The 13,257-nt window shown below is 65.3% G+C and overlaps 9 non-coding genes across 9 annotated transcripts; all 9 read left to right on the forward strand.

Moving 5' to 3' along the window:
- Nucleotides 1-729: 729 nt before the first annotated feature.
- Nucleotides 730-810, forward strand: LOC142872144 (small nucleolar RNA SNORD115). Its single transcript, XR_012920385.1, has one exon. It is a non-coding gene; the product is annotated as a small nucleolar RNA SNORD115 (small nucleolar RNA).
- A 1,313-nt stretch (nucleotides 811-2,123) lies between these two features.
- On the forward strand, nucleotides 2,124-2,204 carry LOC142872145 (small nucleolar RNA SNORD115). Its single transcript, XR_012920386.1, has one exon. It is a non-coding gene; the product is annotated as a small nucleolar RNA SNORD115 (small nucleolar RNA).
- A 1,316-nt stretch (nucleotides 2,205-3,520) lies between these two features.
- LOC142872146 (small nucleolar RNA SNORD115) lies at nucleotides 3,521-3,601 on the forward strand. The gene has a single exon (XR_012920387.1). It is a non-coding gene; the product is annotated as a small nucleolar RNA SNORD115 (small nucleolar RNA).
- A 1,313-nt stretch (nucleotides 3,602-4,914) lies between these two features.
- On the forward strand, nucleotides 4,915-4,995 carry LOC142872147 (small nucleolar RNA SNORD115). The gene has a single exon (XR_012920388.1). It is a non-coding gene; the product is annotated as a small nucleolar RNA SNORD115 (small nucleolar RNA).
- Nucleotides 4,996-6,311: 1,316 nt separating this feature from the next.
- LOC142872149 (small nucleolar RNA SNORD115) lies at nucleotides 6,312-6,392 on the forward strand. Its single transcript, XR_012920390.1, has one exon. It is a non-coding gene; the product is annotated as a small nucleolar RNA SNORD115 (small nucleolar RNA).
- A 1,313-nt stretch (nucleotides 6,393-7,705) lies between these two features.
- LOC142872150 (small nucleolar RNA SNORD115) lies at nucleotides 7,706-7,786 on the forward strand. The gene has a single exon (XR_012920391.1). It is a non-coding gene; the product is annotated as a small nucleolar RNA SNORD115 (small nucleolar RNA).
- A 1,316-nt stretch (nucleotides 7,787-9,102) lies between these two features.
- Nucleotides 9,103-9,183, forward strand: LOC142872151 (small nucleolar RNA SNORD115). The gene has a single exon (XR_012920392.1). It is a non-coding gene; the product is annotated as a small nucleolar RNA SNORD115 (small nucleolar RNA).
- A 1,313-nt stretch (nucleotides 9,184-10,496) lies between these two features.
- Nucleotides 10,497-10,577, forward strand: LOC142872152 (small nucleolar RNA SNORD115). Its single transcript, XR_012920393.1, has one exon. It is a non-coding gene; the product is annotated as a small nucleolar RNA SNORD115 (small nucleolar RNA).
- Nucleotides 10,578-11,893: 1,316 nt separating this feature from the next.
- Nucleotides 11,894-11,974, forward strand: LOC142872153 (small nucleolar RNA SNORD115). Its single transcript, XR_012920394.1, has one exon. It is a non-coding gene; the product is annotated as a small nucleolar RNA SNORD115 (small nucleolar RNA).
- Nucleotides 11,975-13,257: the final 1,283 nt, after the last annotated feature.

Consider the following 13,257-nt stretch of genomic DNA (forward strand, 5'->3'; position numbering starts at 1 on the left):
CTATCGGGGCTGTGACTGGGCGCTGATGCTTGAGCCAAGACAAAGAGGAGGCGGACGGGCCCGGCCCGGGGTCCGCAGCCTTGGGCTTCCCCGTGTCCGTGGGGTGGGCGCATGGAGGCCTGGGCTTCTGAGGTTCCCTGCGAAGGGTTGGGGGAAGGGACTGGCAGGCATGGGGGTGCACGTGGCTTCGTGTTGCGGACCCTGGGTCGTGAGCGAGTGGGGTTCACGTCCAGTTGACAGGGCACGGTGGCCGGACCCGGGTCCTGGGGTGCATCCTGGCAGAGAGGAGAAGTGGGAGGCCCTTGACCTGCCGTAAAGCGTGACCCGCGTTGCCTGGCCCAAGCCCAGCCAGCGGTCCGCCTTGCGTGTTCTGGCCCCCAAATGCAATGGGTGGAGGAGGGGACCCCCAAACTCTGCAAGCATTCCACGGTCGGGATCCTCCCTCAGGTCCCTGGAGGAAATGCATGGTAAGCCAGCCGCCGCTTCCCCAGAGGAATGTGACTGCCTTGGGACCGACCCCGTCTTCCACATTTGCGGGCGGATACCGTCCCCGGAGAGAGAGTTCCCTCAGAACCGGCGTGGAAGGCGCAGTGGTGCTGAAAGCGGAGCAGAGCTCGCCCTGTGCCGAAACTCCTGTCCTTCGTGGCTCCCTCGTCTCCCGGATGGACCTTGTGGTGAGCTTCTCCCGGTCCAAGGGCATGTGGGCATGGGGACGGGCCGCCCGGGGCTGGGTCGATGATGAGAACCTCATATGGTCTGAAGAGAGGTGATGACTTAAAAATCATGCTCAATAGGATTACGCTGAGGCCCAGCCTAGGGGAGCGTTTTGGAAGAGGACGTTGGCCTGCAGCTCTCCCGTGCGGGGCCATCGGTCTCTTCAGCCTGAGACTGCAGGCCCTGGAGGCCATGCCGGGGGACCCGAGCCATTGCATGCCCTGCGCAGTGAGCACCCCAAGCGCCTTGGGTGCGCTGGGTGTGAGGTGGACCCTTCTGCAGCCTCAGGGCATGTTTGCGGCCCAGTGGCTGCGTGCTGAGCTCGTATGGCCCCCGTCGTGTCTTTCAGGGAGCCGTGCTGCCCAGGTTGGCCCCAAGGCAGTCTCAGGATCCCAGGTGAGTGGACCTACTGGGGCTGGAGCCAGGACCTGAGAAGCAATGGGTTGTCCAAGGCTCCGCCTTAGTCCAAGGGCGCTTCCCTCTGGCAGGCGCATGGCGAAGTGGACCCTTCGCTCCTCCCTACTTGAGGGGGACGATCCTTGAGGACGTCGTCCTCAGAGGGTACCCCTTTTGTTTCCGAGCCCAGAGTTCGCTTGCAGTTAGGGAGGGACAGGGGCTCCCAGAAAGGAGTGGCCGCGAGGACGGCTGCCACGACAGGCCCGCGTGGTCCCGGGCTCCCTATCGGGGCTGTGGCAGGGAGCTGAGCCTCCAGCCCAAGCAAAGAGGAGGTGGACAGGCCCGGCCTCGGGTGCACAGCCCTTGACTTCTCATGGCCATGAGAAGCTCATGGTGGGCGCATGGAGGCCTGGGCTTCTGAGGTCCCTGTAAAGGATTGGGGGGTGGGCCTGGCGGGCATGGGGCTGCACGCGGCTTCCTGACCCGGGCCCTGGGTCACGAGTGAGTGGGGTTCAGGTCCAGTTGACCGGGTACGGTGGCCGTACCCGGGTCCTTGGGTGCATCCTGGCAGGAAGGAGAAGTGGGAGGCCCTTGACCTGCTGTAGGGCGGGAAGCGCGTCGCCTGGCCCAAGCCCAGCGGGCGGTGCGCCTCGCGTGTTCTGGACCCCAATGCGATGGGAGGGGCAAGCGACCCCCAGACTCCGCAAGCATTCCCCGGTCGGGATGCCCCCTCAGGTCCCTGTGGGCAATGCATGGGTAAGCCGGCCACCGATTCCCGAGAGGAATGCGACTCCTCGGGGACCGACTGTCGTCCACATTCCAAGGCAGCTAGCGTCGCCGGAGAGAGTTCCCTCAGAACGAGCGCGATCGGCGCAGTGGTGGTCCAAGCGGAGCGCAGCTTGCCCTGTGCCGCAACTCGTGTGCTCCGTGGCCCCCTGTTCTCCGAGATGGCCCTGTGGTGAGCTGCTCCGGGTCCTAGGGCGTGTGTGCATGGGGAGGGGCCGCCCTGGGCAGGGTCGATGATGAGAACCTCATATGGTCTGAAGAGAGGTGATGACTTAAAAATCATGCTCAATAGGATTACGCTGAGGCCCAGCCTAGGGGAGCGTTTTGGAAGGGGACGTTGGCCTGCAGCTCTCCCGTGCGGGGCCATCGGTCTCTTCAGCCGGAGACTGGAGGCCCTGCAGGCCATCCCGGGGGACCCGAGCCGGTGCATGCCCTGCGCAGTGAGCACCCCAAGCTCCTTGTGTGCGCTGGGCGTCAGGGGGACCATTGTCCAGCGGCAGGGCATGTTTGCAGCACCCTGGCCGCGTGCTGAGCTCGTGCTGCCCCCGTCGTGTCTTTCAGGGAGCCGTGCTGCCCAGGCTGGCCCCAAGGCAGTCAGGATCCCAGGTGAGTGCACGGCTGGGGTCTTGAGCCATGAGCGCCGGAGAAGCAATGAGTTGTCCGAGGCTGCGTGCGCTTTGGGCCAAGAGCGCTTCCCGGTGGCACGCGCATGGCGCAGTGGACCCGGTGCTCCTCTGTCCTTGAGGGGGACGTTCCTCGAGGACGCCGTCCTCGGAGGATCCCCATTCTGTTTCTGAGCGCAGACTTCCCTTGCAGTTAGGGAGGGACATGGGCTCCCAGAAAGGAGTGGCCGTGTGGACCCCTGCCACGACACGCCCACGTGGTCCTAGGCTCCCTATCGGGGCTGTGACTGGGCGCTGATGCTTGAGCCAAGACAAAGAGGAGGCGGACAGGCCCGGCCCGGGGTCCGCAGCCTTGGGCTTCCCCGTGTCCGTGGGGTGGGCGCATGGAGGCCTGGGCTTCTGAGGTTCCCTGCGAAGGGTTGGGGGAAGGGACTGGCAGGCATGGGGGTGCACGTGGCTTCGTGTTGCGGACCCTGGGTCGTGAGCGAGTGGGGTTCACGTCCAGTTGACAGGGCACGGTGGCCGGACCCGGGTCCTGGGGTGCATCCTGGCAGAGAGGAGAAGTGGGAGGCCCTTGACCTGCCGTAAAGCGTGACCCGCGTTGCCTGGCCCAAGCCCAGCCAGCGGTCCGCCTTGCGTGTTCTGGCCCCCAAATGCAATGGGTGGAGGAGGGGACCCCCAAACTCTGCAAGCATTCCACGGTCGGGATCCTCCCTCAGGTCCCTGGAGGAAATGCATGGTAAGCCAGCCGCCGCTTCCCCAGAGGAATGTGACTGCCTTGGGACCGACCCCGTCTTCCACATTTGCGGGCGGATACCGTCCCCGGAGAGAGAGTTCCCTCAGAACCGGCGTGGAAGGCGCAGTGGTGCTGAAAGCGGAGCAGAGCTCGCCCTGTGCCGAAACTCCTGTCCTTCGTGGCTCCCTCGTCTCCCGGATGGACCTTGTGGTGAGCTTCTCCCGGTCCAAGGGCATGTGGGCATGGGGACGGGCCGCCCGGGGCTGGGTCGATGATGAGAACCTCATATGGTCTGAAGAGAGGTGATGACTTAAAAATCATGCTCAATAGGATTACGCTGAGGCCCAGCCTAGGGGAGCGTTTTGGAAGGGGACGTTGGCCTGCAGCTCTCCCGTGCGGGGCCATCGGTCTCTTCAGCCTGAGACTGCAGGCCCTGGAGGCCATGCCGGGGGACCCGAGCCATTGCATGCCCTGCGCAGTGAGCACCCCAAGCGCCTTGGGTGCGCTGGGTGTGAGGTGGACCCTTCTGCAGCCTCAGGGCATGTTTGCGGCCCAGTGGCTGCGTGCTGAGCTCGTATGGCCCCCGTCGTGTCTTTCAGGGAGCCGTGCTGCCCAGGTTGGCCCCAAGGCAGTCTCAGGATCCCAGGTGAGTGGACCTACTGGGGCTGGAGCCAGGACCTGAGAAGCAATGGGTTGTCCAAGGCTCCGCCTTAGTCCAAGGGCGCTTCCCTCTGGCAGGCGCATGGCGAAGTGGACCCTTCGCTCCTCCCTACTTGAGGGGGACGATCCTTGAGGACGTCGTCCTCAGAGGGTACCCCTTTTGTTTCCGAGCCCAGAGTTCGCTTGCAGTTAGGGAGGGACAGGGGCTCCCAGAAAGGAGTGGCCGCGAGGACGGCTGCCACGACAGGCCCGCGTGGTCCCGGGCTCCCTATCGGGGCTGTGGCAGGGAGCTGAGCCTCCAGCCCAAGCAAAGAGGAGGTGGACAGGCCCGGCCTCGGGTGCACAGCCCTTGACTTCTCATGGCCATGAGAAGCTCATGGTGGGCGCATGGAGGCCTGGGCTTCTGAGGTCCCTGTAAAGGATTGGGGGGTGGGCCTGGCGGGCATGGGGCTGCACGCGGCTTCCTGACCCGGGCCCTGGGTCACGAGTGAGTGGGGTTCAGGTCCAGTTGACCGGGTACGGTGGCCGTACCCGGGTCCTTGGGTGCATCCTGGCAGGAAGGAGAAGTGGGAGGCCCTTGACCTGCTGTAGGGCGGGAAGCGCGTCGCCTGGCCCAAGCCCAGCGGGCGGTGCGCCTCGCGTGTTCTGGACCCCAATGCGATGGGAGGGGCAAGCGACCCCCAGACTCCGCAAGCATTCCCCGGTCGGGATGCCCCCTCAGGTCCCTGTGGGCAATGCATGGGTAAGCCGGCCACCGATTCCCGAGAGGAATGCGACTCCTCGGGGACCGACTGTCGTCCACATTCCAAGGCAGCTAGCGTCGCCGGAGAGAGTTCCCTCAGAACGAGCGCGATCGGCGCAGTGGTGGTCCAAGCGGAGCACAGCTTGCCCTGTGCCGCAACTCGTGTGCTCCGTGGCCCCCTGTTCTCCGAGATGGCCCTGTGGTGAGCTGCTCCGGGTCCTAGGGCGTGTGTGCATGGGGAGGGGCCGCCCTGGGCAGGGTCGATGATGAGAACCTCATATGGTCTGAAGAGAGGTGATGACTTAAAAATCATGCTCAATAGGATTACGCTGAGGCCCAGCCTAGGGGAGCGTTTTGGAAGGGGACGTTGGCCTGCAGCTCTCCCGTGCGGGGCCATCGGTCTCTTCAGCCGGAGACTGGAGGCCCTGCAGGCCATCCCGGGGGACCCGAGCCGGTGCATGCCCTGCGCAGTGAGCACCCCAAGCTCCTTGTGTGCGCTGGGCGTCAGGGGGACCATTGTCCAGCGGCAGGGCATGTTTGCAGCACCCTGGCCGCGTGCTGAGCTCGTGCTGCCCCCGTCGTGTCTTTCAGGGAGCCGTGCTGCCCAGGCTGGCCCCAAGGCAGTCAGGATCCCAGGTGAGTGCACGGCTGGGGTCTTGAGCCATGAGCGCCGGAGAAGCAATGAGTTGTCCGAGGCTGCGTGCGCTTTGGGCCAAGAGCGCTTCCCGGTGGCACGCGCATGGCGCAGTGGACCCGGTGCTCCTCTGTCCTTGAGGGGGACGTTCCTCGAGGACGCCGTCCTCGGAGGATCCCCATTCTGTTTCTGAGCGCAGACTTCCCTTGCAGTTAGGGAGGGACATGGGCTCCCAGAAAGGAGTGGCCGTGTGGACCCCTGCCACGACACGCCCACGTGGTCCTAGGCTCCCTATCGGGGCTGTGACTGGGCGCTGATGCTTGAGCCAAGACAAAGAGGAGGCGGACAGGCCCGGCCCGGGGTCCGCAGCCTTGGGCTTCCCCGTGTCCGTGGGGTGGGCGCATGGAGGCCTGGGCTTCTGAGGTTCCCTGCGAAGGGTTGGGGGAAGGGACTGGCAGGCATGGGGGTGCACGTGGCTTCGTGTTGCGGACCCTGGGTCGTGAGCGAGTGGGGTTCACGTCCAGTTGACAGGGCACGGTGGCCGGACCCGGGTCCTGGGGTGCATCCTGGCAGAGAGGAGAAGTGGGAGGCCCTTGACCTGCCGTAAAGCGTGACCCGCGTTGCCTGGCCCAAGCCCAGCCAGCGGTCCGCCTTGCGTGTTCTGGCCCCCAAATGCAATGGGTGGAGGAGGGGACCCCCAAACTCTGCAAGCATTCCACGGTCGGGATCCTCCCTCAGGTCCCTGGAGGAAATGCATGGTAAGCCAGCCGCCGCTTCCCCAGAGGAATGTGACTGCCTTGGGACCGACCCCGTCTTCCACATTTGCGGGCGGATACCGTCCCCGGAGAGAGAGTTCCCTCAGAACCGGCGTGGAAGGCGCAGTGGTGCTGAAAGCGGAGCAGAGCTCGCCCTGTGCCGAAACTCCTGTCCTTCGTGGCTCCCTCGTCTCCCGGATGGACCTTGTGGTGAGCTTCTCCCGGTCCAAGGGCATGTGGGCATGGGGACGGGCCGCCCGGGGCTGGGTCGATGATGAGAACCTCATATGGTCTGAAGAGAGGTGATGACTTAAAAATCATGCTCAATAGGATTACGCTGAGGCCCAGCCTAGGGGAGCGTTTTGGAAGAGGACGTTGGCCTGCAGCTCTCCCGTGCGGGGCCATCGGTCTCTTCAGCCTGAGGCTGCAGGCCCTGGAGGCCATGCCGGGGGACCCGAGCCATTGCATGCCCTGCGCAGTGAGCACCCCAAGCGCCTTGGGTGCGCTGGGTGTGAGGTGGACCCTTCTGCAGCCTCAGGGCATGTTTGCGGCCCAGTGGCTGCGTGCTGAGCTCGTATGGCCCCCGTCGTGTCTTTCAGGGAGCCGTGCTGCCCAGGTTGGCCCCAAGGCAGTCTCAGGATCCCAGGTGAGTGGACCTACTGGGGCTGGAGCCAGGACCTGAGAAGCAATGGGTTGTCCAAGGCTCCGCCTTAGTCCAAGGGCGCTTCCCTCTGGCAGGCGCATGGCGAAGTGGACCCTTCGCTCCTCCCTACTTGAGGGGGACGATCCTTGAGGACGTCGTCCTCAGAGGGTACCCCTTTTGTTTCCGAGCCCAGGGTTCGCTTGCAGTTAGGGAGGGACAGGGGCTCCCAGAAAGGAGTGGCCGCAAGGACGGCTGCCACGACAGGCCCGCGTGGTCCCGGGCTCCCTATCGGGGCTGTGGCAGGGAGCTGAGCCTCCAGCCCAAGCAAAGAGGAGGTGGACAGGCCCGGCCTCGGGTGCACAGCCCTTGACTTCTCATGGCCATGAGAAGCTCATGGTGGGCGCATGGAGGCCTGGGCTTCTGAGGTCCCTGTAAAGGATTGGGGGGTGGGCCTGGCGGGCATGGGGCTGCACGCGGCTTCCTGACCCGGGCCCTGGGTCACGAGTGAGTGGGGTTCAGGTCCAGTTGACCGGGTACGGTGGCCGTACCCGGGTCCTTGGGTGCATCCTGGCAGGAAGGAGAAGTGGGAGGCCCTTGACCTGCTGTAGGGCGGGAAGCGCGTCGCCTGGCCCAAGCCCAGCGGGCGGTGCGCCTCGCGTGTTCTGGACCCCAATGCGATGGGAGGGGCAAGCGACCCCCAGACTCCGCAAGCATTCCCCGGTCGGGATGCCCCCTCAGGTCCCTGTGGGCAATGCATGGGTAAGCCGGCCACCGATTCCCGAGAGGAATGCGACTCCTCGGGGACCGACTGTCGTCCACATTCCAAGGCAGCTAGCGTCGCCGGAGAGAGTTCCCTCAGAACGAGCGCGATCGGCGCAGTGGTGGTCCAAGCGGAGCGCAGCTTGCCCTGTGCCGCAACTCGTGTGCTCCGTGGCCCCCTGTTCTCCGAGATGGCCCTGTGGTGAGCTGCTCCGGGTCCTAGGGCGTGTGTGCATGGGGAGGGGCCGCCCTGGGCAGGGTCGATGATGAGAACCTCATATGGTCTGAAGAGAGGTGATGACTTAAAAATCATGCTCAATAGGATTACGCTGAGGCCCAGCCTAGGGGAGCGTTTTGGAAGGGGACGTTGGCCTGCAGCTCTCCCGTGCGGGGCCATCGGTCTCTTCAGCCGGAGACTGGAGGCCCTGCAGGCCATCCCGGGGGACCCGAGCCGGTGCATGCCCTGCGCAGTGAGCACCCCAAGCTCCTTGTGTGCGCTGGGCGTCAGGGGGACCATTGTCCAGCGGCAGGGCATGTTTGCAGCACCCTGGCCGCGTGCTGAGCTCGTGCTGCCCCCGTCGTGTCTTTCAGGGAGCCGTGCTGCCCAGGCTGGCCCCAAGGCAGTCAGGATCCCAGGTGAGTGCACGGCTGGGGTCTTGAGCCATGAGCGCCGGAGAAGCAATGAGTTGTCCGAGGCTGCGTGCGCTTTGGGCCAAGAGCGCTTCCCGGTGGCACGCGCATGGCGCAGTGGACCCGGTGCTCCTCTGTCCTTGAGGGGGACGGTCCTCGAGGACGCCGTCCTCGGAGGATCCCCATTCTGTTTCTGAGCGCAGACTTCCCTTGCAGTTAGGGAGGGACATGGGCTCCCAGAAAGGAGTGGCCGTGTGGACCCCTGCCACGACACGCCCACGTGGTCCTAGGCTCCCTATCGGGGCTGTGACTGGGCGCTGATGCTTGAGCCAAGACAAAGAGGAGGCGGACGGGCCCGGCCCGGGGTCCGCAGCCTTGGGCTTCCCCGTGTCCGTGGGGTGGGCGCATGGAGGCCTGGGCTTCTGAGGTTCCCTGCGAAGGGTTGGGGGAAGGGACTGGCAGGCATGGGGGTGCACGTGGCTTCGTGTTGCGGACCCTGGGTCGTGAGCGAGTGGGGTTCACGTCCAGTTGACAGGGCACGGTGGCCGGACCCGGGTCCTGGGGTGCATCCTGGCAGAGAGGAGAAGTGGGAGGCCCTTGACCTGCCGTAAAGCGTGACCCGCGTTGCCTGGCCCAAGCCCAGCCAGCGGTCCGCCTTGCGTGTTCTGGCCCCCAAATGCAATGGGTGGAGGAGGGGACCCCCAAACTCTGCAAGCATTCCACGGTCGGGATCCTCCCTCAGGTCCCTGGAGGAAATGCATGGTAAGCCAGCCGCCGCTTCCCCAGAGGAATGTGACTGCCTTGGGACCGACCCCGTCTTCCACATTTGCGGGCGGATACCGTCCCCGGAGAGAGAGTTCCCTCAGAACCGGCGTGGAAGGCGCAGTGGTGCTGAAAGCGGAGCAGAGCTCGCCCTGTGCCGAAACTCCTGTCCTTCGTGGCTCCCTCGTCTCCCGGATGGACCTTGTGGTGAGCTTCTCCCGGTCCAAGGGCATGTGGGCATGGGGACGGGCCGCCCGGGGCTGGGTCGATGATGAGAACCTCATATGGTCTGAAGAGAGGTGATGACTTAAAAATCATGCTCAATAGGATTACGCTGAGGCCCAGCCTAGGGGAGCGTTTTGGAAGAGGACGTTGGCCTGCAGCTCTCCCGTGCGGGGCCATCGGTCTCTTCAGCCTGAGGCTGCAGGCCCTGGAGGCCATGCCGGGGGACCCGAGCCATTGCATGCCCTGCGCAGTGAGCACCCCAAGCGCCTTGGGTGCGCTGGGTGTGAGGTGGACCCTTCTGCAGCCTCAGGGCATGTTTGCGGCCCAGTGGCTGCGTGCTGAGCTCGTATGGCCCCCGTCGTGTCTTTCAGGGAGCCGTGCTGCCCAGGTTGGCCCCAAGGCAGTCTCAGGATCCCAGGTGAGTGGACCTACTGGGGCTGGAGCCAGGACCTGAGAAGCAATGGGTTGTCCAAGGCTCCGCCTTAGTCCAAGGGCGCTTCCCTCTGGCAGGCGCATGGCGAAGTGGACCCTTCGCTCCTCCCTACTTGAGGGGGACGATCCTTGAGGACGTCGCCCTCAGAGGGTACCCCTTTTGTTTCCGAGCCCAGGGTTCGCTTGCAGTTAGGGAGGGACAGGGGCTCCCAGAAAGGAGTGGCCGCGAGGACGGCTGCCACGACAGGCCCGCGTGGTCCCGGGCTCCCTATCGGGGCTGTGGCAGGGAGCTGAGCCTCCAGCCCAAGCAAAGAGGAGGTGGACAGGCCCGGCCTCGGGTGCACAGCCCTTGACTTCTCATGGCCATGAGAAGCTCATGGTGGGCGCATGGAGGCCTGGGCTTCTGAGGTCCCTGTAAAGGATTGGGGGGTGGGCCTGGCGGGCATGGGGCTGCACGCGGCTTCCTGACCCGGGCCCTGGGTCACGAGTGAGTGGGGTTCAGGTCCAGTTGACCGGGTACGGTGGCCGTACCCGGGTCCTTGGGTGCATCCTGGCAGGAAGGAGAAGTGGGAGGCCCTTGACCTGCTGTAGGGCGGGAAGCGCGTCGCCTGGCCCAAGCCCAGCGGGCGGTGCGCCTCGCGTGTTCTGGACCCCAATGCGATGGGAGGGGCAAGCGACCCCCAGACTCCGCAAGCATTCCCCGGTCGGGATGCCCCCTCAGGTCCCTGTGGGCAATGCATGGGTAAGCCGGCCACCGATTCCCGAGAGGAATGCGACTCCTCGGGGACCGACTGTCGTCCACATTCCAAGGCAGCTAGCGTCGCCGGAGAGAGTTCCCTCAGAACGAGCGCGATCGGCGCAGTGGTGGTCCAAGCGGAGCGCAGCTTGCCCTGTGCCGCAACTCGTGTGCTCCGTGGCCCCCTGTTCTCCGAGATGGCCCTGTGGTGAGCTGCTCCGGGTCCTAGGGCGTGTGTGCATGGGGAGGGGCCGCCCTGGGCAGGGTCGATGATGAGAACCTCATATGGTCTGAAGAGAGGTGATGACTTAAAAATCATGCTCAATAGGATTACGCTGAGGCCCAGCCTAGGGGAGCGTTTTGGAAGGGGACGTTGGCCTGCAGCTCTCCCGTGCGGGGCCATCGGTCTCTTCAGCCGGAGACTGGAGGCCCTGCAGGCCATCCCGGGGGACCCGAGCCGGTGCATGCCCTGCGCAGTGAGCACCCCAAGCTCCTTGTGTGCGCTGGGCGTCAGGGGGACCATTGTCCAGCGGCAGGGCATGTTTGCAGCACCCTGGCCGCGTGCTGAGCTCGTGCTGCCCCCGTCGTGTCTTTCAGGGAGCCGTGCTGCCCAGGCTGGCCCCAAGGCAGTCAGGATCCCAGGTGAGTGCACGGCTGGGGTCTTGAGCCATGAGCGCCGGAGAAGCAATGAGTTGTCCGAGGCTGCGTGCGCTTTGGGCCAAGAGCGCTTCCCGGTGGCACGCGCATGGCGCAGTGGACCCGGTGCTCCTCTGTCCTTGAGGGGGACGGTCCTCGAGGACGCCGTCCTCGGAGGATCCCCATTCTGTTTCTGAGCGCAGACTTCCCTTGCAGTTAGGGAGGGACATGGGCTCCCAGAAAGGAGTGGCCGTGTGGACCCCTGCCACGACACGCCCACGTGGTCCTAGGCTCCCTATCGGGGCTGTGACTGGGCGCTGATGCTTGAGCCAAGACAAAGAGGAGGCGGACGGGCCCGGCCCGGGGTCCGCAGCCTTGGGCTTCCCCGTGTCCGTGGGGTGGGCGCATGGAGGCCTGGGCTTCTGAGGTTCCCTGCGAAGGGTTGGGGGAAGGGACTGGCAGGCATGGGGGTGCACGTGGCTTCGTGTTGCGGACCCTGGGTCGTGAGCGAGTGGGGTTCACGTCCAGTTGACAGGGCACGGTGGCCGGACCCGGGTCCTGGGGTGCATCCTGGCAGAGAGGAGAAGTGGGAGGCCCTTGACCTGCCGTAAAGCGTGACCCGCGTTGCCTGGCCCAAGCCCAGCCAGCGGTCCGCCTTGCGTGTTCTGGCCCCCAAATGCAATGGGTGGAGGAGGGGACCCCCAAACTCTGCAAGCATTCCACGGTCGGGATCCTCCCTCAGGTCCCTGGAGGAAATGCATGGTAAGCCAGCCGCCGCTTCCCCAGAGGAATGTGACTGCCTTGGGACCGACCCCGTCTTCCACATTTGCGGGCGGATACCGTCCCCGGAGAGAGAGTTCCCTCAGAACCGGCGTGGAAGGCGCAGTGGTGCTGAAAGCGGAGCAGAGCTCGCCCTGTGCCGAAACTCCTGTCCTTCGTGGCTCCCTCGTCTCCCGGATGGACCTTGTGGTGAGCTTCTCCCGGTCCAAGGGCATGTGGGCATGGGGACGGGCCGCCCGGGGCTGGGTCGATGATGAGAACCTCATATGGTCTGAAGAGAGGTGATGACTTAAAAATCATGCTCAATAGGATTACGCTGAGGCCCAGCCTAGGGGAGCGTTTTGGAAGAGGACGTTGGCCTGCAGCTCTCCCGTGCGGGGCCATCGGTCTCTTCAGCCTGAGGCTGCAGGCCCTGGAGGCCATGCCGGGGGACCCGAGCCATTGCATGCCCTGCGCAGTGAGCACCCCAAGCGCCTTGGGTGCGCTGGGTGTGAGGTGGACCCTTCTGCAGCCTCAGGGCATGTTTGCGGCCCAGTGGCTGCGTGCTGAGCTCGTATGGCCCCCGTCGTGTCTTTCAGGGAGCCGTGCTGCCCAGGTTGGCCCCAAGGCAGTCTCAGGATCCCAGGTGAGTGGACCTACTGGGGCTGGAGCCAGGACCTGAGAAGCAATGGGTTGTCCAAGGCTCCGCCTTAGTCCAAGGGCGCTTCCCTCTGGCAGGCGCATGGCGAAGTGGACCCTTCGCTCCTCCCTACTTGAGGGGGACGATCCTTGAGGACGTCGTCCTCAGAGGGTACCCCTTTTGTTTCCGAGCCCAGGGTTCGCTTGCAGTTAGGGAGGGACAGGGGCTCCCAGAAAGGAGTGGCCGCGAGGACGGCTGCCACGACAGGCCCGCGTGGTCCCGGGCTCCCTATCGGGGCTGTGGCAGGGAGCTGAGCCTCCAGCCCAAGCAAAGAGGAGGTGGACAGGCCCGGCCTCGGGTGCACAGCCCTTGACTTCTCATGGCCATGAGAAGCTCATGGTGGGCGCATGGAGGCCTGGGCTTCTGAGGTCCCTGTAAAGGATTGGGGGGTGGGCCTGGCGGGCATGGGGCTGCACGCGGCTTCCTGACCCGGGCCCTGGGTCACGAGTGAGTGGGGTTCAGGTCCAGTTGACCGGGTACGGTGGCCGTACCCGGGTCCTTGGGTGCATCCTGGCAGGAAGGAGAAGTGGGAGGCCCTTGACCTGCTGTAGGGCGGGAAGCGCGTCGCCTGGCCCAAGCCCAGCGGGCGGTGCGCCTCGCGTGTTCTGGACCCCAATGCGATGGGAGGGGCAAGCGACCCCCAGACTCCGCAAGCATTCCCCGGTCGGGATGCCCCCTCAGGTCCCTGTGGGCAATGCATGGGTAAGCCGGCCACCGATTCCCGAGAGGAATGCGACTCCTCGGGGACCGACTGTCGTCCACATTCCAAGGCAGCTAGCGTCGCCGGAGAGAGTTCCCTCAGAACGAGCGCGATCGGCGCAGTGGTGGTCCAAGCGGAGCGCAGCTTGCCCTGTGCCGCAACTCGTGTGCTCCGTGGCCCCCTGTTCTCCGAGATGGCCCTGTGGTGAGCTGCTCCGGGTCCTAGGGCG

Source organism: Microcebus murinus, chromosome 7 (assembly GCF_040939455.1).
Source record: "Microcebus murinus isolate Inina chromosome 7, M.murinus_Inina_mat1.0, whole genome shotgun sequence".
Taxonomy (NCBI): Eukaryota; Metazoa; Chordata; class Mammalia; order Primates; family Cheirogaleidae; genus Microcebus; species Microcebus murinus.